The following is a 27,093-nucleotide window of genomic DNA, read 5'->3' as shown; positions in this document are numbered from 1 at the left end:
CAGAGCGATCCCACCAGTGATCAAAAGGTAGTCTCCCCTCTCCTGCAACAGAGCGAACCCACCAGTGATCAAAAGGCAGTCTCCCCTCTCCATAGCAGAGTGATCCCACCAGTGATCAAAAGGCAGTCTCCCCTCTCCATAGCAGAGCGATCCCACCACCGATCAAAAGGCAGTCTCCCCTCTCCGTAGCAGTGCGATCCCACCAGTGATCAAAAGGCAGTCTCCCCTCTCCGTAGCAGAGCGATCCCACCAGTGATCAAAAGGCAGTCTCCCCTCTCCGTAGCAGAACGATACCACCAGTGATCAAAAGGCAGTCTCCCCTCTCCGTAGCAGAGCGATCCCACCAGTGATCAAAAGGCAGTCTCCCCTCTCTGTAGCAGAGCGATCCCACCAGTGATCAAAAGGCAGTCTCCCCACTCCATAGCAGAACGATCCCACCAGTGATCAAAAGGCAGTCTCCGCTCTCCGAAGCAGAGTGATCCCACCAGTGATCAAAAGGCAGTCTCCCCTCTCAGTAGCAGAGCGATCCCACCAGTGATTCAAAAGGTAGTCTCCCCTCTCCTGCAACAGAGCGATCCCACCAGTGATCAAAAGGCAGTCTCCCCTCTCCGTAGCAGAACGATCCCAGCAGTGATCAAAACGCAGTCTCCCCTCTCCATAGCAGAGCGATCCCACCAGTGATCAAAAGGTAGTCTCCCCTCTCCTGCAACAGAGCGATCCCACCAGTGATCAAAAGGCAGTCTCCCCTCTCCGTAGCAGAACGATCCCACCAGTGATCAAAAGGCAGTCTCCCCTCTCCATAGCAGAGAGATCCCACCAGTGGTCAAAAGGCAGTCTCCCCTGTCCGTAGCAGAGCGATCCCACCAGTGATCAAAAGCCAGTCGCCCCTCTCCGTAGCAGAGCGATCCCACCAGTGATCAAAAGGCAGTCTCCCCTCTCCGAGGCAGAGCGATCCCACCAGTGATCAAAAGACAGACTCCCCTCTCCGTAGCAGAGCGATCCCACCAGTGATCAAAAGGCAGTCTCCCCTCTCCATAGCAGAACGATCCCACCAGTTTTCAAAAGGCAGTCTCCCCTCTCCATAGCAGAACGATCCCACCAGTGATCAAAAGGCAGTCTCCCCTCTCCATAGCAGAACGATCCCACCAGTGATCAAAAGGCAGTCTCCACTCGCCGTAGCAGAGCTATCCCACCAGTGATCAAAAGGCAGTCTCCCCTCTCCATAGCAGAACGATCCCACCAGTGATCAAAAGGCAGTCTCCCGTCTCCATAGCAGAGCTATCCCACCAGTGATCAAAAGGCAGTCTCCCCTCTCCATAGCAGAGCGATCCCACCTGTGATCAAAAGGCAGTCTCCGCTCTCGGTAGCAGAGTGATCCCACCAGTGATCAAAAGGCAGTCTCCCCTCTCCGTAGCAGAGCGATCCCACCAGTGATCAAAAGGTAGTCTCCCCTCTCCTGCAACAGAGCGATCCCACCAGTGATCAAAAGGCAGTCTCCCCTCTCCATAGCAGAGTGATCCCACCAGTGATCAAAAGGCAGTCTCCCCTCTCCATAGCAGAGCGATCCCACCACCGATCAAAAGGCAGTCTCCCCTCTCTGTAGCAGAGTGATACCACCAGTGATCAAAAGGCAGTCTCCCCTCTCCATAGCAGAGCGATCCCACCAGTGATCAAAAGGCAGTCTCCCCTCTCTGTAGCAGAGCGATCCCACCAGTGATCAAAAGGCAGTCTCCCCTCTCCATAGCAGAGCGATCCCACCAGTGATCAAAAGGTAGTCTCCCCTCTCAGTAGCAGAGCGATCCCACCAGTGATCAAAAGGCAGTCTCCCCACTCCATAGCAGAACGATCCCACCAGTGATCAAAAGGCAGTCTCCGCTCTCCGAAGCAGAGTGATCCCACCAGTGATCAAAAGGCAGTGTCCCCTCTCAGTAGCAGAGCGATCCCACCAGTGATTGAAAAGGTAGTCTCCCCTCTCCTGCAACAGAGCGATCCCACCAGTGATCAAAAGGCAGTCTCCCCTCTCCGTAGCAGAACGATCCCAGCAGTGATCAAAACGCAGTCTCCCCTCTCCATAGCAGAGCGATCCCACCAGTGATCAAAAGGTAGTCTCCCCTCTCCTGCAACAGAGCGATCCCACCAGTGATCAAAAGGCAGTCTCCCCTCTCCGTAGCAGAACGAACCCACCAGTGATCAAAAGGCAGTCTCCCCTCTCCATAGCAGAGCGATCCCACCAGTGGTCAAAAGGCAGTCTCCCCTGTCCGTAGCAGAGCGATCCCACCAGTGATCAAAAGCCAGTCGCCCCTCTCCGTAGCAGAGCGATCCCACCAGTGATCAAAAGGCAGTCTCCCCTCTCCGAGGCAGAGCGATCCCACCAGTGATCAAAAGACAGACTCCCCTCTCCGTAGCAGAGCGATCCCACCAGTGATCAAAAGGCAGTCTCCCCTCTCCATAGCAGAACGATCCCACCAGTGGTCAAAAGGCAGTCTCCCCTGTCCGTAGCAGAGCGATCCCACCAGTGATCAAAAGCCAGTCGCCCCTCTCCGTAGCAGAGCGATCCCACCAGTGATCAAAAGGCAGTCTCCCCTCTCCGAGGCAGAGCGATCCCACCAGTGATCAAAAGACAGACTCCCCTCTCCGTAGCAGAGCGATCCCACCAGTGATCAAAAGGCAGTCTCCCCTCTCCATAGCAGAACGATCCCACCAGTTTTCAAAAGGCAGTCTCCCCTCTCCATAGCAGAACGATCCCACCAGTGATCAAAAGGCAGTCTCCCCTCTCCATAGCAGAACGATCCCACCAGTGATCAAAAGGCAGTCTCCACTCGCCGTAGCAGAGCTATCCCACCAGTGATCAAAAGGCAGTCTCCCCTCTCCATAGCAGAACGATCCCACCAGTGATCAAAAGGCAGTCTCCCGTCTCCATAGCAGAGCTATCCCACCAGTGATCAAAAGGCAGTCTCCCCTCTCCATAGCAGAGCGATCCCACCTGTGATCAAAAGGCAGTCTCCGCTCTCGGTAGCAGAGTGATCCCACCAGTGATCAAAAGGCAGTCTCCCCTCTCCGTAGCAGAGCGATCCCACCAGTGATCAAAAGGTAGTCTCCCCTCTCCTGCAACAGAGCGATCCCACCAGTGATCAAAAGGCAGTCTCCCCTCTCCATAGCAGAGTGATCCCACCAGTGATCAAAAGGCAGTCTCCCCTCTCCATAGCAGAGCGATCCCACCACCGATCAAAAGGCAGTCTCCCCTCTCCGTAGCAGAGCGATCCCAGCAGTGATTAAAAGACAGTGTCCACTCTCTATAGCAGAGCGATCCCACCAGTGATCAAAAGGCAGTCTCCCCTCTCCGTAGCAGTGCGATCCCACCAGTGATCAAAAGGCAGTCTCCCCTCTCCGTAGCAGAGCGATCCCACCAGTGATCAAAAGGCAGTCTCCCCTCTCCGTAGCAGAACGATACCACCAGTGATCAAAAGGCAGTCTCCCCTCTCCGTAGCAGAGCGATCCCACCAGTGATCAAAAGGCAGTCTCCCCTCTCTGTAGCAGAGCGATCCCACCAGTGATTCAAAAGGTAGTCTCCCCTCTCCTGCAACAGAGCGATCCCACCAGTGATCAAAAGGCAGTCTCCCCTCTCCGTAGCAGAACGATCCCAGCAGTGATCAAAACGCAGTCTCCCCTCTCCATAGCAGAGCGATCCCACCAGTGATCAAAAGGTAGTCTCCCCTCTCCTGCAACAGAGCGATCCCACCAGTGATCAAAAGGCAGTCTCCCCTCTCCGTAGCAGAACGATCCCACCAGTGATCAAAAGGCAGTCTCCACTCTCCATAGCAGAGCGATCCCACCAGTGGTCAAAAGGCAGTCTCCCCTGTCCGTAGCAGAGCGATCCCACCAGTGATCAAAAGCCAGTCGCCCCTCTCCGTAGCAGAGCGATCCCACCAGTGATCAAAAGGCAGTCTCCCCTCTCCGAGGCAGAGCGATCCCACCAGTGATCAAAAGACAGACTCCCCTCTCCGTAGCAGAGCGATCCCACCAGTGATCAAAAGGCAGTCTCCCCTCTCCATAGCAGAACGATCCCACCAGTTTTCAAAAGACAGTCTCCCCTCTCCATAGCAGAACGATCCCACCAGTGATCAAAAGGCAGTCTCCCCTCTCCATAGCAGAACGATCCCACCAGTGATCAAAAGGCAGTCTCCACTCGCCGTAGCAGAGCTATCCCACCAGTGATCAAAAGGCAGTCTCCCCTCTCCATAGCAGAACGATCCCACCAGTGATCAAAAGGCAGTCTCCACTCTCCGTAGCAGAGCGATCCCACCTGTGATCAAAAGGCAGTCTCCACTCTCCGTAGCAGAGCGATCCCACCTGTGATCAAAAGGCAGTCTCCCGTCTCCATAGCAGAGCTATCCCACCAGTGATCAAAAGGCAGTCTCCCCTCTCCATAGCAGAGCGATCCCACCTGTGATCAAAAGGCAGTCTCCGCTCTCGGTAGCAGAGTGATCCCACCAGTGATCAAAAGGCAGTCTCCCCTCGCCGTAGCAGAGCGATCCCACCAGTGATCAAAAGGTAGTCTCCCCTCTCCTGCAACAGAGCGATCCCACCAGTGATCAAAAGGCAGTCTCCCCTCTCCATAGCAGAGTGATCCCACCAGTGATCAAAGGCAGTCTCCCCTCTCCATAGCAGAGCGATCCCACCACCGATCAAAAGGCAGTCTCCCCTCTCTGTAGCAGAGTGATACCACCAGTGATCAAAAGGCAGTCTCCCCTCTCCATAGCAGAGCGATCCCACCAGTGATCAAAAGGCAGTCTCCCCTCTCTGTAGCAGAGCGATCCCACCAGTGATCAAAAGGCAGTCTCCCCTCTCCATAGCAGAGCGATCCCACCAGTGATCAAAAGGTAGTCTCCCCTATCCTGCAACAGAGCGATCCCACCAGTGATCAAAAAGCAGTCCCCCCCTCTCCGTAGCAGAACGATCCAACCAGTGATCAAAAGGCTGTCTCCCCTCTCCATAGCAGAGCGATCCCACCAGTGGTGAAAAGACAGTCTCCCCTCTCAATAGCAGAGCGATCCCAGCAGTGATTAAAAGACAGTGTCCACTCTCTATAGCAGAGCGATCCCACCAGTGATCAAAACGCAGTCTCCCCTCTCCGTAGCAGAGCGATCCCACCTGTGATCAAAAGGCAGTCTCCCCTCTCCATAGCAGAACGATCCCACCAGTGATCAAAAGGCAGTCTCCCCTCTCCATAGCAGAGCGATCCCACCAGTGATCAAAAGGCAGTCTCCCCTCTCTGTAGCAGAGCGATCCCACCAGTGATCAAAAGGCAGTCTCCCCTCTCCATAGCAGAGCGATCCCACCAGTCATCAAAAGGCAGTCACCCCTCTCCGTAGCAGAGCGATCCCAGCAGTGATTAAAAGACAGTGTCCACTCTCTATAGCAGAGCGATCCCACCAGTGATCAAAAGGCAGTCTCCCCTCTCGATAGCAGAGCGATCCCACCAGTGATCAAAAGGCAGTCTCCCCTCTCCATAGCAGAGTGATCCCACCAGTGATCAAAAGGCAGTCTCCCCTCTCCATAGCAGAGCGATCCCACCACCGATCAAAAGGCAGTCTCCCCTCTCTGTAGCAGAGTGATACCACCAGTGATCAAAAGGCAGTCTCCCCTCTCCATAGCAGAGCGATCCCACCAGTGATCAAAAGGCAGTCTCCCCTCTCTGTAGCAGAGCGATCCCACCAGTGATCAAAAGGCAGTCTCCCCTCTCCATAGCAGAGCGATCCCACCAGTGATCAAAAGGTAGTCTCCCCTATCCTGCAACAGAGCGATCCCACCAGTGATCAAAAGGCAGTCTCCCCTCTCCATAGCAGAACGATCCCACCAGTGATCAAAAGGCAGTCTCCCCTCTCCATAGCAGAACGATCCCACCAGTGATCAAAAGGCAGTCTCCCCTCTCCATAGCAGAACAATCCCACCAGTGATCAAAAGGCAGTCTCCACTCTCCGTAGCAGAGCGATCCCACCAGTGATCAAAAAGCAGTCTCCCCTCTCCATAGCAGAACGATCCCACCAGTGATCAAAAGGCAGTCTCCCCTCTCCATAGCAGAGCGATCCCACCAGTGATCAGAAGGCAGTCTCCCCTCTCCGTAGCAGAGCGATCCCACCTGTGATCAAAAGGCAGTCTCCCCTCTCCATAGCAGAGCGATCCCACCAGTGATCAAAAGGCAGTCTCCCCTCTCTGAAGCAGAGCGATCCCACCAGTGATTAAAAGGCAGTCTCCCCTCTCCATAGCAGAGCGATCCCACCAGTGATCAAAAGGTAGTCTCCCCTCTCCTGCAAAAGAGCGATCCCACCAGTGATCAAAAGGCAGTCTCCCCTCTCCGTAGCAGAACGATCCCACCAGTGATCAAATGGCAGTCTCCCCTCTCCATAGCAGAGCGATCCCACCAGTGGTCAAAAGGCAGTCTCCCCTCTCCGTAGCAGAGCGATCCCACCAGTGATCAAAAGGCAGTCGCCCCTCTCCGTAGCAGAGCGATCCCACCAGTGATCAAAAGGCAGTCTCCCCTCTCCGAGGCAGAGCGATCCCACCAGTGATCAAAAGACAGACTCCACTCTCTGTAGCAGAGCGATCCCACCAGTGATCAAAAGGCAGTCTCCCCTCTCCGTAGCAGAGCGATCCCACCAGTGATCAAAAGGCAGTCTCCCCTCTCCATAGCAGAACGATCCCACCAGTGATCAAAAGGCAGTCTCCCCTCTCCATAGCAGAACGATCCCACCAGTGATCAAAAGGCAGTCTCCCCTCTCCATAGCAGAACAATCCCACCAGTGATCAAAAGGCAGTCTCCACTCTCCGTAGCAGAGCGATCCCACCAGTGATCAAAAAGCAGTCTCCCCTCTCCACAGCAGAACGATCCCACCAGTGATCAAAAGGCAGTCTCCCCTCTCCATAGCAGAGCGATCCCACCAGTGATCAGAAGGCAGTCTCCCCTCTCCATAGCAGAGCGATCCCACCTGTGATCAAAAGGCAGTCTCCGCTCTCGGTAGCAGAGTGATCCCACCAGTGATCAAAAGGCAGTCTCCCCTCTCCGTAGCAGAGCGATCCCACCAGTGATCAAAAGGTAGTCTCCCCTCTCCTGCAACAGAGCGATCCCACCAGTGATCAAAAGGCAGTCTCCCCTCTCCATAGCAGAGTGATCCCACCAGTGATCAAAAGGCAGTCTCCCCTCTCCATAGCAGAGCGATCCCACCAGTGATCAAAAGGTAGTCTCCCCTATCCTGCAACAGAGCGATCCCACCAGTGATCAAAAGGCAGTCTCCCCTCTCCATAGCAGAACGATCCCACCAGTGATCAAAAGGCAGTCTCCCCTCTCCATAGCAGAACGATCCCACCAGTGATCAAAAGGCAGTCTCCCCTCTCCATAGCAGAACAATCCCACCAGTGATCAAAAGGCAGTCTCCACTCTCCGTAGCAGAGCGATCCCACCAGTGATCAAAAAGCAGTCTCCCCTCTCCATAGCAGAACGATCCCACCAGTGATCAAAAGGCAGTCTCCCCTCTCCATAGCAGAGCGATCCCACCAGTGATCAGAAGGCAGTCTCCCCTCTCCGTAGCAGAGCGATCCCACCTGTGATCAAAAGGCAGTCTCCCCTCTCCATAGCAGAGCGATCCCACCAGTGATCAAAAGGCAGTCTCCCCTCTCTGAAGCAGAGCGATCCCACCAGTGATTAAAAGGCAGTCTCCCCTCTCCATAGCAGAGCGATCCCACCAGTGATCAAAAGGTAGTCTCCCCTCTCCTGCAAAAGAGCGATCCCACCAGTGATCAAAAGGCAGTCTCCCCTCTCCGTAGCAGAACGATCCCACCAGTGATCAAATGGCAGTCTCCCCTCTCCATAGCAGAGCGATCCCACCAGTGGTCAAAAGGCAGTCTCCCCTCTCCGTAGCAGAGCGATCCCACCAGTGATCAAAAGGCAGTCGCCCCTCTCCGTAGCAGAGCGATCCCATCAGTGATCAAAAGGCAGTCTCCCCTCTCCGAGGCAGAGCGATCCCACCAGTGATCAAAAGACAGACTCCACTCTCTGTAGCAGAGCGATCCCACCAGTGATCAAAAGGCAGTCTCCCCTCTCCGTAGCAGAGCGATCCCACCAGTGATCAAAAGGCAGTCTCCCCTCTCCATAGCAGAACGATCCCACCAGTGATCAAAAGGCAGTCTCCCCTCTCCATAGCAGAACGATCCCACCAGTGATCAAAAGGCAGTCTCCCCTCTCCATAGCAGAACAATCCCACCAGTGATCAAAAGGCAGTCTCCACTCTCCGTAGCAGAGCGATCCCACCAGTGATCAAAAAGCAGTCTCCCCTCTCCACAGCAGAACGATCCCACCAGTGATCAAAAGGCAGTCTCCCCTCTCCATAGCAGAGCGATCCCACCAGTGATCAGAAGGCAGTCTCCCCTCTCCATAGCAGAGCGATCCCACCTGTGATCAAAAGGCAGTCTCCGCTCTCGGTAGCAGAGTGATCCCACCAGTGATCAAAAGGCAGTCTCCCCTCTCCGTAGCAGAGCGATCCCACCAGTGATCAAAAGGTAGTCTCCCCTCTCCTGCAACAGAGCGATCCCACCAGTGATCAAAAGGCAGTCTCCCCTCTCCATAGCAGAGTGATCCCACCAGTGATCAAAAGGCAGTCTCCCCTCTCCATAGCAGAGCGATCCCACCACCGATCAAAAGGCAGTCTCCCCTCTCTGTAGCAGACTGATACCACCAGTGATCAAAAGGCAGTCTCCCCTCTCCATAGCAGAGCGATCCCACCAGTGATCAAAAGGCAGTCTCCCCTCTCTGTAGCAGAGCGATCCCACCAGTGATCAAAAGGCAGTCTCCCCTCTCCATAGCAGAGCGATCCCACCAGTGATGAAAAGGTAGTCTCCCCTCTCCTGCAACAGAGCGATCCCACCAGTGATCAAAAAACAGTCTCCCCTCTCCGTAGCAGAACGATCCAACCAGTGATCAAAAGGCTGTCTCCCCTCTCCATAGCAGAGCGATCCCACCAGTGGTCAAAAGACAGACTCCCCTCTCAATAGCAGAGCGATCCCAGCAGTAATCAAAAGGCAGTCACCCCTCTCCGTAGCAGAACGATCCCAGCAGAGATTAAAAGACAGTGTCCACTCTCTATAGCAGAGCGATCCCACCAGTGATCAAAAGGCAGTCTCCACTCTGCGTAGCAGAGCGATCCCACCTGTGATCAAAAGGCAGTCTCCCCTCTCCGTAGCAGAACGATCCCACCAGTGATCAAAAGGCAGTCTCCCCTCTCCATAGCAGAGCGATCCCACCAGTGATCAAAAGGCAGTCTCCCCTCTCTGTAGCAGAGCGATCCCACCAGTGATCAAAAGGCAGTCTCCGCTCTCGGAAGCAGAGTGATCCCACCAGTGATCAAAAGGCAGTCTCCCCTCTCAGTAGCAGAGCGATCCCACCAGTGATCAAAAGGTAGTCTCCCCTCTCCTGCAACAGAGCGATCCCACCAGTGATCAAAAGGCAGTCTCCCCTCTCTGTAGCAGAACGATCCCAGCAGTGATCAAAACGCAGTCTCCCCTCTCCATAGCAGAGCGATCCCACCAGTGATCAAAAGGCAGTCTCCCCTCTCCATAGCAGAGCGATCCTACCAGTGGTCAAAAGGCAGTCTCCCCTCGCCGTAGCAGAGCGATCCCACCAGTGATCAAAAGGCAGTCGCCCCTCTCCGTAGCAGAGCGATCCCACCAGTGATCAAAAGGCAGTCTCCCCTCTCCGAGGCAGAGCGATCCCACCAGTGATCAAAAGACAGACTCCACTCTCTGTAGCAGAGCGATCCCACCAGTGATCAAAAGGCAGTCTCCCCTCTCCGTAGCAGAGCGATCCCACCAGTGATCAAAAGGCAGTCTCCCCTCTCCATAGCAGAACGATCCCACCAGAGATCAAAAGGCAGTCTCCCCTCTCCATAGCAGAACGATCCCACCAGTGATCAAAAGGCAGTCTCCCCTCTCCATAGCAGAACGATCCCACCAGTGATCAAAAGGCAGTCTCCACTCTCCGTAGCAGAGCGATCCCACCAGTGATCAAAAGGCAGTCTCCCCTCTCCATAGCAGAATGATCCCACCAGTGATCAAAAGGCAGTCTCCCCTCTCCATAGCAGAGCGATCCCACCAGTGATCAAAAGGCAGTCTCCCCTCTCCATAGCAGAGCGATCCCACCTGTGATCAAAAGGCAGTCTCCGCTCTCGGTAGCAGAGTGATCCCACCAGTGATCAAAAGGCAGTCTCCCCTCTCCGTAGCAGAGCGATCCCACCAGTGATCAAAAGGTAGTCTCCCCTCTCCTGCAACAGAGCGATCCCACCAGTGATCAAAAGGCAGTCTCCCCTCTCCGTAGCAGAACGATCCCAGCAGTGATCAAAACGCAGTCTCCCCTCTCCATAGCAGAGTGATCCCACCAGTGATCAAAAGGCAGTCTGCCCTCTCCATAGCAGAGCGATCCCACCAGTGATCAGAAGGCAGTCTCCCCTCTCCATAGCAGAGCGATCCCACCTGTGATCAAAAGGCAGTCTCCGCTCTCGGTAGCAGAGTGATCCCACCAGTGATCAAAAGGCAGTCTCCACTCTCCGTAGCAGAGCGATCCCACCAGTGATCAAAAGGCAGTCTCCCCTCTCCATAGCAGAACGATCCCACCAGTGATCAAAAGGCAGTCTCCCCTCTCCATAGCAGAGCGATCCCACCAGTAATCAAAAGGCAGTCTCCCCTCTCCATAGCAGAGCGATCCCACCTGTGATCAAAAGGCAGTCTCCGCTCTCGGTAGCAGAGTGATCCCACCAGTGATGAAAAGGCAGTCTCCCCTCTCCGTAGCAGAGCGATCCCACCAGTGATCAAAATGCAGTCTCCCCTCTCCATAGCAGAGCGATCCCACCAGTGATCAAAAGGTAGTCTCCCCTCTCCTGCAACAGAGCGATCCCACCAGTGATCAAAAAACAGTCTCCCCACTCCGTAGCAGAACGATCCAACCAGTGATCAAAAGGCTGTCTCCCCTCTCCATAGCAGAGCGATCCCACCAGTGGTCAAAAGACAGTCTCCCCTCTCAATAGCAGAGCGATCCCAGCAGTAATCAAAAGGCAGTCACCCCTCTCCGTAGCAGAGCGATCCCAACAGTGATCAAAAGGCAGTCTCGCCTCTCCATAGCAGAACTATCCCACCAGGGATCAAAAGGCAGTCTCCCCTCTCCATAGCAGAATGATCCCACCAGTGATCAAAAGGCAGTCTCCCCTCTCCATAGCAGAACAATCCCACCAGTGATCAAAAGGCAGTCTCCACTCTCCATAGCAGAGCGATCCCACCAGTGATCAAAAGGCAGTCTCCCCTCTCCATAGCAGAACGATCCCACCAGTGATCAAAAGGCAGTCTCCCCTCTCCATAGCAGAGCGATCCCACCAGTGATCAAAAGGCAGTCTCCCCTCTCCATAGCAGAGCGATCCCACCTGTGATCAAAAGGCAGTCTCCGCTCTCGGTAGCAGAGTGATCCCACCAGTGATCAAAAGGCAGTCTCCCCTCTCCGTAGCAGAGCGATCCCACCAGTGATCAAAAGGTAGTCTCCCCTCTCCTGCAACAGAGCGATCCCACCAGTGATCAAAAGGCAGTCTCCCCTCTCCATAGCAGAGTGATCCCACCAGTGATCAAAAGGCAGTCTCCCCTCTCCATAGCAGAGCGATCCCACCACCGATCAAAAGGCAGTCTCCCCTCTCTGTAGCAGAGTGATACCACCAGTGATCAAAAGGCAGTCTCCCCTCTCCATAGCAGAGCGATCCCACCAGTGATCAAAAGGCAGTCTCCCCTCTCTGTAGCAGAGCGATCCCTCCAGTGATCAAAAGGCAGTCTCCCCTCTCCATAGCAGAGCGATCCCACCAGTGATCAAAAGGCAGTCTCCCCTCTCTGTAGCAGAGCGATCCCACCAGTGATCAAAAGGCAGTCTCCCCTCTCCATAGCAGTGCGATCCCACCAGTGATCAAAAGGTAGTCTCCCCTCTCCAGCAACAGAGCGATCCCACCAGTCATCAAAAAACAGTCTCCCCTCTCCGTAGCAGAACGATCCCACCAGTGATCAAAAGGCAGTCTCCCCTCTCCATAGCAGAGCGATCCCAGCAGTAATCAAAAGGCAGTCTCCCCTCTCCGTAGCAGAGCGATCCCACCAGTGATCAAAAGGCAGTCGCCCCTCTCCGTAGCAGAGCGATCCCACCAGTGATCAAAAGGCAGTCTCCCCTCTCCGAGGCAGAGCGATCCCACCAGTGATCAAAAGACAGACTCCACTCTCTGTAGCAGAGCGATCCCACCAGTGATCAAAAGGCAGTCTCCCCTCTCCGTAGCAGAGCGATCCCACCAGTGATCAAAACACAGTCTCCCCTCTCCGTAGCAGAACGATCCAACCAGTGATCAAAAGGCTGTCTCCCCTCTCCATAGCAGAGCGATCCCACCAGTGGTCAAAAGACAGTCTCCCCTCTCAATAGCAGAGCGATCCCAGCAGTAATCAAAAGGCAGTCACCCCTCTCCGTAGCAGAGCGATCCCAGCAGTGATTAAAAGACAGTGTCCACTCTCTATAGCAGAGCGATCCCACCAGTGATCAAAAGGCAGTCTCCCCTCTCCGTAGCAGAGCGATCCCACCTGTGATCAAAAGGCAGTCTCCCCTCTCCATAGCAGAACGATCCCACCAGTGATCAAAAGGCAGTCTCCCCTCTCCATAGCAGAGCGATCCCACCAGTGATCAAAAGGCAGTCTCCCCTCTCTGTAGCAGAGCGATCCCACCAGTGATCAAAAGGCAGTCTCCCCTCTCCGTAGCAGAGCGATCCCACCAGTGATCAAAAGGTAGTCTCCCCTCTCCAGCAACAGAGCGATCCCACCAGTCATCAAAAAACAGTCTCCCCTCTCCGTAGCAGAACGATCCCACCAGTGATCAAAAGGCAGTCTCCCCTCTCCATAGCAGAGCGATCCCAGCAGTAATCAAAAGGCAGTCTCCCCTCTCCGTAGCAGAGCGATCCCACCTGTGATCAAAAGGCAGTCTCCCCTCTCCATAGCAGAACGATCCCACCAGTGATCTAAAGGCAGTCTCCCCTCTCTATAGCAGAGCGATCCCACCAGTGATCAAAAGGCAGTCTCCCCTCTCGGTAGCAGAGCGATCCCACCAGTGATCAAAAGGCAGTCTCCCCTCTACGTAGCAGAGCGATCCCACCAGTGATCAAAAGGCAGTCACCCCTCTCCGTAGCAGAGTGATCCCACCAGTGTTCAAAAGGCAGTCTCCCCCCTCCGTAGCAGAGCGATCCCAGCATTGATGAAAAGGCAGTCTCCGCTCTCCGTAGCAGAGCGATCTCACCAGTGATCAAAAGGCAGTCTCCCCTCTCCATAGCAGAACGATCCCACCGGTGATCAAAAGGCAGTCTCCCCTCTCTGTAGCAGAGCGATCCCACCAGTGATCAAAAGGCAGTCTCCCCTCTCCGTAGCAGAGTGATCCCACCAGTGATCAAAAGGCATTCACCCCTCTCCGTAGCAGAGCGATCCCACCAGTGATCAAAAGGCAGTCTCCGCTCTCTGTAGCAGAGCGATCCCACCAGTGATCAAAAGGCAGTCACCCCTCTCCGTAGCAGAACGATCCCACCAGTGATCAAAAGGCAGTCTCCCCTCTCCGTAGCAGAACGATCCCACCAGTGATCAAAAGGCAGTCTCCCCTCTCTGTAGCAGAACGATCCCACCAGTGATCAAAAGGCAGTCTCCCCTCTCCGTAGCAGAACGATCCCACCAGTGATCAAAAGGCAGTCACCCCTCTCCGTAGCAGAGCGATCCCAGCAGTGATTAAAAGACAGTCTCCCCTCTCTGTAGCAGAACGATCCCACCAGTGATCAAAAGGCAGTCTCCCCTCTCCGTAGCAGAACGATCCCACCAGTGATCAAAAGGCAGTCTCCCCTCTCTGTAGCAGAACGATCACACCAGTGATCAAAAGGCAGTCTCCCCTCTCTGTAGCAGAACGATCCCACCAGTGATCAAAAGGCAGTCTCCGCTCTCTGTAGCAGAGCGGTCCCACCAGTGATCAAAAGGCAGTCACCCCTCTCCGTAGCAGAGCGATCCCAGCAGTGATTAAAAGACAGTCTCCCCTCTCCATTGCAGAACGATCCCACCAGTGATCAAAAGGCAGTCTCCCCTCTCCGTAGCAGAGCGATCCCAGCCGTGATCAAAAGGCAGTCTCCCCTGCCATAGCAGAACGATCCCACCAGTGATCAAAAGGCAGTCTCCCCTCTCCATAGCAGAGCGATCCCACCACCGATCAAAAGGCAGTCTCCCCTCTCTGTAGCAGAGTGATACCACCAGTGATCAAAAGGCAGTCTCCCCTCTCCATAGCAGAGCGATCCCACCAGTGATCAAAAGGCAGTCTCCCCTCTCTGTAGCAGAGCGATCCCACCAGTGATCAAAAGGCAGTCTCCCCTCTCCATAGCAGAGCGATCCCACCAGTGATCAAAAGGTAGTCTCCCCTCTCCTGCAACAGAGCGATCCCACCAGTGATCAAAAAACAGTCTCCCCTCTCCGTAGCAGAACGATCCAACCAGTGATCAAAAGGCAGTCTCCCCTCTCCATAGCAGAGCGATCCCACCAGTGGTCAAAAGACAGTCTCCCCTCTCAATAGCAGAGCGATCCCAGCAGTAATCAAAAGGCAGTCACCCCTCTCCGTAGCAGAGCGATCCCAGCAGTGATTAAAAGACAGTGTCCACTCTCTATAGCAGAGCGATCCCACCAGTGATCAAAAGGCAGTCTCCCCTCTCCGTAGCAGAGCGATCCCACCTGTGATCAAAAGGCAGTCTCCCCTCTCCATAGCAGAACGATCCCACCAGTGATCAAAAGGCAGTCTCCCCTCTCCATAGCAGAGCGATCCCACCAGTGATCAAAAGGCAGTCTCCCCTCTCTGTAGCAGAGCGATCCCACCAGTGATCAAAAGGCAGTCTCCCCTCTCCATAGCAGAGCGATCCCACCAGTCATCAAAAGGCAGTCACCCCTCTCCGTAGCAGAGCGATCCCAGCAGTGATTAAAAGACAGTGTCCACTCTCTATAGCAGAGCGATCCCACCAGTGATCAAAAGGCAGTCTCCCCTCTCTATAGCAGAGCGATCCCACCAGTGATCAAAAGGCAGTCTCCCCTCTCGGTAGCAGAGCGATCCCACCAGTGATCAAAAGGCAGTCTCCCCTCTACGTAGCAGAGCGATCCCACCAGTGATCAAAAGGCAGTCACCCCTCTCCGTAGCAGAGCGATCCCACCAGTGTTCAAAAGGCAGTCTCCCCCCTCCGTAGCAGAGCGATCCCAGCATTGATGAAAAGGCAGTCTCCGCTCTCCGTAGCAGTGCGATCCCACCAGTGATCAAAAGGCAGTCTCCCCTCTCCATAGCAGAACGATCCCACCAGTGATCAAAAGGCAGTCTCCCCTCTCTGTAGCAGAGCGATCCCACCAGTGATCAAAAGGCAGTCTCCCCTCTCCGTAGCAGAGCGATCCCACCAGTGATCAAAAGGCAGTCACCCCTCTCCGTAGCAGAGCGATCCCACCAGTGATCAAAAGGCAGTCTCCGCTCTCTGTAGCAGAGCGATCCGACCAGTGATCAAAAGGCAGTCACCCCTCTCCGTAGCAGAACGATCCCCCCAGTGATCAAAAGGCAGTCTCCCCTCTCCGTAGCAGAACGATCCCACCAGAGATCAAAAGGCAGTCTCCCCTCTCTGTAGCAGAGTGATACCACCAGTGATCAAAAGGCAGTCTCCCCTCTCCATAGCAGAGCGATCCAACCAGTGATCAAAAGGCAGTCTCCCCTCTCTGTAGCAGAGCGATCCCACCAGTGATCAAAAGGCAGTCTCCCCTCTCCATAGCAGAGCGATCCCACCAGTGATCAAAAGGTAGTCTCCCCTCTCCTGCAACAGAGCGATCCCACCAGTGATCAAAAAACAGTCTCCCCTCTCCGTAGCAGAGTGATACCACCAGTGATCAAAAGGCAGTCTCCCCTCTCCATAGCAGAGCGATCCCACCAGTGATCAAAAGGCAGTCTCCCCTCTCTGTAGCAGAGCGATCCCACCAGTGATCAAAAGGCAGTCTCCCCTCTCCATAGCAGAGCGATCCCACCAGTGATCAAAAGGTAGTCTCCCCTCTCCTGCAACAGAGCGATCCCACCAGTGATCAAAAAACAGTCTCCCCTCTCCGTAGCAGAACGATCCAACCAGTGATCAAAAGGCCGTCTCCCCTCTCCATAGCAGAGCGATCCCACCAGTGGTCAAAAGACAGTCTCCCCTCTCAATAGCAGAGCGATCCCAGCAGTAATCAAAAGGCAGTCACCCCTCTCCGTAGCAGAGCGATCCCAGCAGTGATTAAAAGACAGTGTCCACTCTCTATAGCAGAGCGATCCCACCAGTGATCAAAAGGCAGTCTCCCCTCTCCGTAGCAGAGCGATCCCACCTGTGATCAAAAGGCAGTCTCCCCTCTCCATAGCAGAACGATCCCACCAGTGATCAAAAGGCAGTCTCCCCTCTCCATAGCAGAGCGATCCCACCAGTGATCAAAAGGCAGTCTCCCCTCTCTGTAGCAGAGCGATCCCACCAGTGATCAAAAGGCAGTCTCCCCTCTCCATAGCAGAGCGATCCCACCAGTCATCAAAAGGCAGTCACCCCTCTCCGTAGCAGAGCGATCCCAGCAGTGATTAAAAGACAGTGTCCACTCTCTATAGCAGAGCGATCCCACCAGTGATCAAAAGGCAGTCTCCCCTCTCTATAGCAGAGCGATCCCACCAGTGATCAAAAGGCAGTCTCCCCTCTCGGTAGCAGAGCGATCCCACCAGTGATCAAAAGGCAGTCTCCCCTCTACGTAGCAGAGCGATCCCACCAGTGATCAAAAGGCAGTCACCCCTCTCCGTAGCAGAGCGATCCCACCAGTGTTCAAAAGGCAGTCTCCCCCCTCCGTAGCAGAGCGATCCCAGCATTGATGAAAAGGCAGTCTCCGCTCTCCGTAGCAGAGCGATCCCACCAGTGATCAAAAGGCAGTCTCCCCTCTCCATAGCAGAACGATCCCACCAGTGATCAAAAGGCAGTCTCCCCTCTCTGTAGCAGAGCGATCCCACCAGTGATCAAAAGGCAGTCTCCCCTCTCCGTAGCAGAGCGATCCCACCAGTGATCAAAAGGCAGTCACCCCTCTCCGTAGCAGAGCGATCCCACCAGTGATCAAAAGGCAGTCTCCGCTCTCTGTAGCAGAGCGATCCGACCAGTGATCAAAAGGCAGTCACCCCTCTCCGTAGCAGAACGATCCCCCCAGTGATCAAAAGGCAGTCTCCCCTCTCCGTAGCAGAACGATCCCACCAGAGATCAAAAGGCAGTCTCCCCTCTCTGTAGCAGAACGATCCCACCAGTGATCAAAAGGCAGTCTCCCCTCTCCGTAGCAGAACGATCCCACCAGTGATCAAAAGGCAGTCTCCCCTCTCTGTAGCAGAGCGATCCCTCCAGTGATCAAAAGGCAGTCACCCCTCTCCGTAGCAGACCGATCCCAGCACTGATTAAAAGACAGTCTCCCCTCTCTGTAGCAGAACGATCCCACCAGTGATCAAACGGCAGTCTCCCCTCTCCGTAGCAGAACGATCCCACCAGTGATCAAAAGGCAGTCTCCCCTCTCCGTAGCAGAGCGATCCCAGCAGTGATTAAAAGACAGTCTCCCCTCTCCATTGCAGAACGATCCCACCAGTGATCAAAAGGCAGTCTCCCCTCTCCGTAGCAGAGCGATCCCAGCCGTGATCAAAAGGCAGTCTCCCCTCTCCATAGCAAACGATCCCACCAGTGATCAAAAGGCAGTCTCCCCTCTCCATAGCAGAACGATCCCACCAGTGATCAAAAGGCAGTCTCCCCTCTCCGTAGCAGAACGATCCCACCAGTGATCAAAAGGCAGTCACTCCTCTCCGTAGCAGAGCAATCCCAGCAGTGATTAAAAGAAAGTGTCCACTCTCTATAGCAGAGCGATCCCACCAGTGATCAAAAGGCAGTCTCCCCTCTCCGTAGCAGAACGATCCCACCAGTGATTAAAAGACAGTCACCCCTCTCCGTAGCAGAGCGATCCCACCAGTGATCAAAAGGCAGTCTCCCCTCTCCGTAGCAGAGCGATCCCACCAGTGATCAAAAGGCAGTCTCCCCTCTCCATAGCAGAGCGATCCCACCTGTGATCAAAAGGCAGTCTCCCCTCTCTGTAGCAGAGCGATCCCACCAGTGATCAAAAGGCAGTCTCCCCCTCCATAGCAGAGCGATCCCACCAGAGATCAAAAGGTAGTCTCCACTCTCCTGCAACAGAGCGATCCCACCAGTGATCAAAAGGCAGTCACCCCTCTCCGTAGCAGAGCGATCCCAGCAGTGATTAAAAGACAGTGTCCACTCTCTATAGCAGAGCGATCCCACCAGTGATCAAAAGGCAGTCTCCCCTCTCTATAGCAGAGCGATCCCACCAGTGATCAAAAGGCAGTCTCCCCTCTCGGTAGCAGAGCGATCCCACCAGTGATCAAAAGGCAGTCACCCCTCTCCGTAGCAGAGCGATCCCAGCAGTGATTAAAAGACAGTGTCCACTCTCTATAGCAGAGCGATCCCACCAGTGATCAAAAGGCAGTCTCCCCTCTCTATAGCAGAGCGATCCCACCAGTGATCAAAAGGCAGTCTCCCCTCTCGGTAGCAGAGCGATCCCACCAGTGATCAAAAGGCAGTCTCCCCTCTACGTAGCAGAGCGATCCCACCAGTGATCAAAAGGCAGTCACCCCTCTCCGTAGCAGAGCGATCCCACCAGTGTTCAAAAGGCAGTCTCCCCCCTCCGTAGCAGAGCGATCCCAGCATTGATGAAAAGGCAGTCTCCGCTCTCCGTAGCAGAGCGATCCCACCAGTGATCAAAAGGCAGTCTCCCCTCTCCATAGCAGAACGATCCCACCAGTGATCAAAAGGCAGTCTCCCCTCTCTGTAGCAGAGCGATCCCACCAGTGATCAAAAGGCAGTCTCCCCTCTCCGTAGCAGAGCGATCCCACCTGTGATCAAAAGGCAGTCTCCCCTCTCCATAGCAGAACGATCCCACCAGTGATCAAAAGGCAGTCTCCCCTCTCCATAGCAGAGCGATCCCACCAGTGATCAAAAGGCAGTCTCCCTTCTCTGTAGCAGAGCGATCCCACCAGTGATCAAAAGGCAGTCTCCCCTCTCCATAGCAGAGCGATCCCACCAGTCATCAAAAGGCAGTCACCCCTCTCCGTAGCAGAGCGATCCCAGCAGTGATTAAAAGACAGTGTCCACTCTCTATAGCAGAGCGATCCCACCAGTGATCAAAAGGCAGTCTCCCCTCTCTATAGCAGAGCGATCCCACCAGTGATCAAAAGGCAGTCTCCCCTCTCGGTAGCAGAGCGATCCCACCAGTGATCAAAAGGCAGTCTCCCCTCTACGTAGCAGAGCGATCCCACCAGTGATCAAAAGGCAGTCACCCCTCTCCGTAGCAGAGCGATCCCACCAGTGTTCAAAAGGCAGTCTCCCCCCTCCGTAGCAGAGCGATCCCAGCATTGATGAAAAGGCAGTCTCCGCTCTCCGTAGCAGAGCGATCCCACCAGTGATCAAAAGGCAGTCTCCCCTCTCCATAGCAGAACGATCCCACCAGTGATCAAAAGGCAGTCTCCCCTCTCTGTAGCAGAGCGATCCCACCAGTGATCAAAAGGCAGTCTCCCCTCTCCGTAGCAGAGCGATCCCACCAGTGATCAAAAGGCAGTCACCCCTCTCCGTAGCAGAGCGATCCCACCAGTGATCAAAAGGCAGTCTCCGCTCTCTGTAGCAGAGCGATCCGACCAGTGATCAAAAGGCAGTCACCCCTCTCCGTAGCAGAACGATCCCCCCAGTGATCAAAAGGCAGTCTCCCCTCTCCGTAGCAGAACGATCCCACCAGAGATCAAAAGGCAGTCTCCCCTCTCTGTAGCAGAACGATCCCACCAGTGATCAAAAGGCAGTCTCCCCTCTCTGTAGCAGAGCGATCCCTCCAGTGATCAAAAGACAGTCACCCCTCTCCGTAGCAGACCGATCCCAGCACTGATTAAAAGACAGTCTCCCCTCTCTGTAGCAGAACGATCCCACCAGTGATCAAACGGCAGTCTCCCCTCTCCGTAGCAGAACGATCCCACCAGTGATCAAAAGGCAGTCTCCCCTCTCTGTAGCAGAACGATCCCACCAGTGATCAAAAGGCAGTCACCCCTCTCCGTAGCAGAGCGATCCCAGCAGTGATTAAAAGACAGTCTCCCCTCTCCATTGCAGAACGATCCCACCAGTGATCAAAAGGCAGTCTCCCCTCTCCGTAGCAGAGCGATCCCAGCCGTGATCAAAAGGCAGTCTCCCCTCTCCATAGCAAACGATCCCACCAGTGATCAAAAGGCAGTCTCCCCTCTCCATAGCAGAACGATCCCACCAGTGATCAAAAGGCAGTCTCCCCTCTCCGTAGCAGAACGATCCCACCAGTGATCAAAAGGCAGTCACTCCTCTCCGTAGCAGAGCAATCCCAGCAGTGATTAAAAGAAACTGTCCACTCTCTATAGCAGAGCGATCCCACCAGTGATCAAAAGGCAGTCTCCCCTCTCCGTAGCAGAACGATCCCACCAGTGATTAAAAGACAGTCACCCCTCTCCGTAGCAGAGCGATCCCACCAGTGATCAAAAGGCAGTCTCCCCTCTCCGTAGCAGAGCGATCCCACCAGTGATCAAAAGGCAGTCTCCCCTCTCCATAGCAGAGCGATCCCACCTGTGATCAAAAGGCAGTCTCCCCTCTCTGTAGCAGAGCGATCCCACCAGTGATCAAAAGGCAGTCTCCCCCTCCATAGCAGAGCGATCCCACCAGAGATCAAAAGGTAGTCTCCCCTCTCCTGCAACAGAGCGATCCCACCAGTGATCAAAAGGCAGTCACCCCTCTCCGTAGCAGAGCGATCCCAGCAGTGATTAAAAGACAGTGTCCACTCTCTATAGCAGAGCGATCCCACCAGTGATCAAAAGGCAGTCTCCCCTCTCTATAGCAGAGCGATCCCACCATTGATCAAAAGGCAGTCTCCCCTCTCGGTAGCAGAGCGATCCCACCAGTGATCAAAAGGCAGTCACCCCTCTCCGTAGCAGAGCGATCCCAGCAGTGATTAAAAGACAGTGTCCACTCTCTATAGCAGAGCGATCCCACCAGTGATCAAAAGGCAGTCTCCCCTCTCTATAGCAGAGCGATCCCACCAGTGATCAAAAGGCAGTCTCCCCTCTCGGTAGCAGAGCGATCCCACCAGTGATCAAAAGGCAGTCTCCCCTCTACGTAGCAGAGCGATCCCACCAGTGATCAAAAGGCAGTCACCCCTCTCCGTAGCAGAGCGATCCCACCAGTGTTCAAAAGGGAGTCTCCCCCCTCCGTAGCAGAGCGATCCCAGCATTGATGAAAAGGCAGTCTCCGCTCTCCGTAGCAGAGCGATCCCACCAGTGATCAAAAGGCAGTCTCCCCTCTCCATAGCAGAACGATCCCACCAGTGATCAAAAGGCAGTCTCCCCTCTCTGTAGCAGAGCGATCCCACCAGTGATCAAAAGGCAGTCTCCCCTCTCCGTAGCAGAGCGATCCCACCCGTGATCAAAAGGCAGTCACCCCTCTCCGTAGCAGAGCGATCCCACCAGTGATCAAAAGGCAGTCTCCGCTCTCTGTAGCAGAGCGATCCGACCAGTGATCAAAAGGCAGTCACCCCTCTCCGTAGCAGAACGATCCCACCAGTGATCAAAAGGCAGTCTCCCCTCTCCGTAGCAGAACGATCCGACCAGTGATCAAAAGGCAGTCTCCCCTCTCCGTAGCAGAACGATCCCACCAGTGATCAAAAGGCAGTCTCCCCTCTCCGTAGCAGAACGATCCCACCAGTGATCAAAAGGCAGTCTCCCCTCTCTGTAGCAGAGCGATCCCTCCAGTGATCAAAAGGCAGTCACCCCTCTCCGTAGCAGACCGATCCCAGCACTGATTAAAAGACAGTCTCCCCTCTCTGTAGCAGAACGATCCCACCAGTGATCAAACGGCAGTCTCCCCTCTCCGTAGCAGAACGATCCCACCAGTGATCAAAAGGCAGTCTCCCCTCTCTGTAGCAGAACGATCCCACCAGTGATTAAAAGACAGTCTCCCCTCTCCATTGCAGAACGATCCCACCAGTGATCAAAAGGCAGTCTCCCCTCTCCGTAGCAGAGTGATCCCAGCCGTGATCAAAAGGCAGTCTCCCCTCTCCATAGCAAACGATCCCACCTGTGATCAAAAGGCAGTCTCCCCTCTCCATAGCAGAACGATCCCACCAGTGATCAAAAGGCAGTCACTCCTCTCCGTAGCAGAGCAATCCCAGCAGTGATTAAAAGAAAGTGTCCACTCTCTATAGCAGAGCGATCCCACCAGTGATCAAAAGGCAGTCTCCCCTCTCCGTAGCAGAACGATCCCACCAGTGATTAAAAGACAGTCACCCCTCTCCGTAGCAGAGCGATCCCACCAGTGATCAAAAGGCAGTCTCCCCTCTCCGTAGCAGAGCGATCCCACCAGTGATCAAAAGGCAGTCTCCCCTCTCCATAGCAGAGCGATCCCACCTGTGATCAAAAGGCAGTCTCCCCTCTCTGTAGCAGAGCGATCCCACCAGTGATCAAAAGGCAGTCTCCCCCTCCATAGCAGAGCGATCCCACCAGAGATCAAAAGGTAGTCTCCCCTCTCCTGCAACAGAGCGATCCCACCAGTGATCAAAAAACAGTTTCCCCTCTCCGTAGCAGAACGATCCCACCAGTGATCAAAAGGCAGTCTCCCCTCTCCATAGCAGAGCGATCCCACCAGTGGTCAAAAGACAGTCTCCCCTCTCTATAGCAGAGCGATCCCAGCAGTAATCAAAAGGCAGTCACCCCTCTCCGTTGCAGAGCGATCCCAGCAGTGATTAAAAGGCAGTCTCCCCTCTCCATAGCAGAGCGATCCCACCAGTGATCAAAAGGCAGTCTCCCCTCTCCATAGCAGAACGATCCCACCAGTGATCAAAAGGCAGTCTCCCCTCTCTGTAGCAGAGCGATCCCACCAGTGATCAAAAGGCAGTCTCCCCTCTCCGTAGCAGAGCGATCCCACCAGTGATCAAAAGGCAGTCACCCCTCTCCGTAGCAGAGCGATCCCACCAGTGATCAAAAGGCAGTCTCCGCTCTCTGTAGCAGAGCGATCCGACCAGTGATCAAAAGGCAGTCACCCCTCTCCGTAGCAGAACGATCCCACCAGTGATCAAAAGGCAGTCTCCCCTCTCCGTAGCAGAACGATCCCACCAGTGATCAAAAGGCAGTCTCCCCTCTCCGTAGCAGAACGATCCCACCAGTGATCAAAAGGCAGTCTCCCCTCTCCGTAGCAGAACGATCCCACCAGTGATCAAAAGGCAGTCTCCCCTCTCTGTAGCAGAACGATCCCACCAGTGATTAAAAGACAGTCTCCCCTCTCCATTGCAGAACGATCCCACCAGTGATCAAAAGGCAGTCTCCCCTCTCCGGAGCAGAGCGATCCCAGCCGTGATCAAAAGGCAGTCTCCCCTCTCCATAGCAAACGATCCCACCAGTGATCAAAAGGCGGTCTCCCCTCTCCATAGCAGAACGATCCCACCAGTGATCAAAAGGCAGTCACTCCTCTCCGTAGCAGAGCAATCCCAGCAGTGATTAAAAGAAAGTGTCCACTCTCTATAGCAGAGCGATCCCACCAGTGATCAAAAGGCAGTCTCCCCTCTCCGTAGCAGAACGATCCCACCAGTGATTAAAAGACAGTCACCCCTCTCCGTAGCAGAGCGATCCCACCAGTGATCAAAAGGCAGTCTCCCCTCTCCGTAGCAGAGCGATCCCACCAGTGTTCAAAAGGCAGTCTCCCCTCTCCATAGCAGAGCGATCCCACCTGTGATCAAAAGGCAGTCTCCCCTCTCTGTAGCAGAGCGATCCCACCAGTGATCAAAAGGCAGTCTCCCCCTCCATAGCAGAGCGATCCCACCAGAGATCAAAAGGTAGTCTCCCCTCTCCTGCAACAGAACGATCCCACCAGTGATCAAAAGGCAGTCTCCCCTCTCCATAGCAGAGCGATCCCACCAGTGGTCAAAAGACAGTCTCCCCTCTCTATAGCAGAGCGATCCCAGCAGTAATCAAAAGGCAGTCACCCCTCTCCGTTGCAGAGCGATCCCAGCAGTGATTAAAAGGCAGTCTCCCCTCTCCATAGCAGAACGATCCCACCAGTGATCAAAAGGCAGTCTCCGCTCTCCATAGCAGAGCGATCCCACCAGTGATCAAAAGGCAGTCTCCCCTCTCTGTAGCAGAGCGATCCCACCAGTGATCAAAAGGCAGTCTCCCCTCTCCATAGCAGAGCGATCCCACCAGTGATCAAAAGGTAGTCTCCCCTCTCCTGCAATAGAGCGATCCCACCAGTCATCAAAAAACAGTCTCCCCTCTCCGTAGCAGAACGATCCCACCAGTGGTCAAAAGGCAGTCTCCCCTCTCCATAGCAGAGCGATCCCACCAGTGGACAAAAGACAGTCTCCCCTCTCTATTGCAGAGCGATCCCAGCAGTAATCAAAAGGCAGTCATCCCTCTCAGTAGCAGAGCGATCCCAGCAGTGATTAAAAGGCAGTCTCCCCTCTCCATAGCAGAGCGATCCCACCTGTGATCAAAAGGTAGTCTCCCCTCTCCTGCAACAGAGCGATCCCACCAGTCATCAAAAAACAGTCTCCCCTCTCCATAGCAGATCGATCCCACCAGTGATCAAAAGGCAGTCTCCCCTCTCCATAGCAGAACGATCCCACGAGTGATCAAAAGGCAGTCTCCCCTCTCCGTAGCAGAGCGATCCCACCTGTGATCAAAAGGCAGTCTCCCCTCTCCATAGCAGAACGATCCCACCAGTGATCAAAAGGCAGTCTCCCCTCTCCATAGCAGAGCGATCCCACCAGTGATCAAAAGGCAGTCTCCCCTCTCTGTAGCAGAGCGATTCCACCAGTGATCAAAAGGCAGTCTCCCCTCTCCATAGCAGAGCGATCCCACCAGTGATCAAAAGGTAGTCTCCCCTCTCCTGCAACAGAGCGATCCCACCAGTCATCAAAAAACAGTCTCCCCTCTCCATTGCAGAACGATCCCACCAGTGATCAAAAGGCAGTCTCCCCTCTCCGTAGCAGAGCGATCCCAGCCGTGATCAAAAGGCAGTCTCCCCTCTCTGTAGCAGAACGATCCCACCAGTGATCAAAAGGCAGTCTCCCCTCTCCGTAGCAGAACGATCCCACCAGTGATCAAAAGGCAGTCTCCCCTCTCCGTAGCAGAACGATCCCACCAGTGATCAAAAGGCAGTCACTCCTCTCCGTAGCAGAGCAATCCCAGCAGTGATTAAAAGAAAGTGTCCACTCTCTATAGCAGAGCGATCCCACCAGTGATCAAAAGGCAGTCTCCCCTCTCCGTAGCAGAACGATCCCACCAGTGATTAAAAGACAGTCACCCCTCTCCGTAGCAGAGCGATCCCACCAGTGATCAAAAGGCAGTCTCCCCTCTCCGTAGCAGAGCGATCCCACCAGTGATCAAAAGGCAGTCTCCCCTCTCCATAGCAGAGCGATCCCACCTGTGATCAAAAGGCAGTCTCCCCTCTCTGTAGCAGAGCGATCCCACCAGTGATCAAAAGGCAGTCTCCCCCTCCATAGCAGAGCGATCCCACCAGAGATCAAAAGGTAGTCTCCCCTCTCCTGCAACAGAGCGATCCCACCAGTGATCAAAAAACAGTTTCCCCTCTCCGTAGCAGAACGATCCCACCAGTGATCAAAAGGCAGTCTCCCCTCTCCATAGCAGAGCGATCCCACCAGTGGTGAAAAGACAGTCTCCCCTCTCTATAGCAGAGCGATCCCAGCAGTAATCAAAAGGCAGTCACCCCTCTCCGTAGCAGAGCGATCCCAGCAGTGATTAAAAGGCAGTCTCCCCTCTCCATAGCAGAACGATCCCACCAGTGATCAAAAGGCAGTCTCCCCTCTCCATAGCAGAGCGATCCCACCTGTGATCAAAAGGCAGTCTCCCCTCTCTGTAGCAGAGCGATCCCACCAGTGATCAAAAGGCAGTCTCCCCCTCCATAGCAGAGCGATCCCACAAGAGATCAAAAGGTAGTCTCCCCTCTCCTGCAACAGAGCGATCCCACCAGTGATCAAAAGGCAGTCACCCCTCTCCGTAGCAGAGCGATCCCAGCAGTGATTAAAAGACAGTGTCCACTGTCTATAGCAGAGCGATCCCACCAGTGATCAAAAGGCAGTCTCCCCTCTCTATAGCAGAGCGATCCCACCAGTGATCAAAAGGCAGTCTCCCCTCTCCATAGCAGAACGATCCCACCAGTGATCAAAAGGCAGTCTCCCCTCTCTGTAGCAGAGCGATCCCACCAGTGATCAAAAGGCAGTCTCCCCTCTCCGTAGCAGAGCGATCCCACCAGTGATCAAAAGGCAGTCACCCCTCTCCGTAGCAGAGCGATCCCACCAGTGATCAAAAGGCAGTCTCCGCTCTCTGTAGCAGAGCGATCCGACCAGTGATCAAAAGGCAGTCACCCCTCTCCGTAGCAGAACGATCCCACCAGTGATCAAAAGGCAGTCTCCCCTCTCCGTAGCAGAACGATCCCACCAGTGATCAAAAGGCAGTCTCCCCTCTCTGTAGCAGAACGATCCCACCAGTGATCAAAAGGCAGTCTCCCCTCTCCGTAGCAGAACGATCCCACCAGTGATCAAAAGGCAGTCTCCCCTCTCTGTAGCAGAGCGATCCCTCCAGTGATCAAAAGGCAGTCACCCCTCTCCGTAGCAGACCGATCCCAGCACTGATTAAAAGACAGTCTCCCCTCTCTGTAGCAGAACGATCCCACCAGTGATCAAACGGCAGTCTCCCCTCTCCGTAGCAGAACGATCCCACCAGTGATCAAAAGGCAGTCTCCCCTCTCCATTGCAGAACGATCCCACCAGTGATCAAAAGGCAGTCTCCCCTCTCCGTAGCAGAGCGATCCCAGCCGTGATCAAAAGGCAGTCTCCCCTCTCCATAGCAAACGATCCCACCAGTGATCAAAAGGCAGTCTCCCCTCT

This window comes from Hypanus sabinus, chromosome X1, assembly GCF_030144855.1.
Source record: "Hypanus sabinus isolate sHypSab1 chromosome X1, sHypSab1.hap1, whole genome shotgun sequence".
Taxonomy (NCBI): Eukaryota; Metazoa; Chordata; class Chondrichthyes; order Myliobatiformes; family Dasyatidae; genus Hypanus; species Hypanus sabinus.
Note: the sequence above shows the minus strand (reverse complement) of the source record.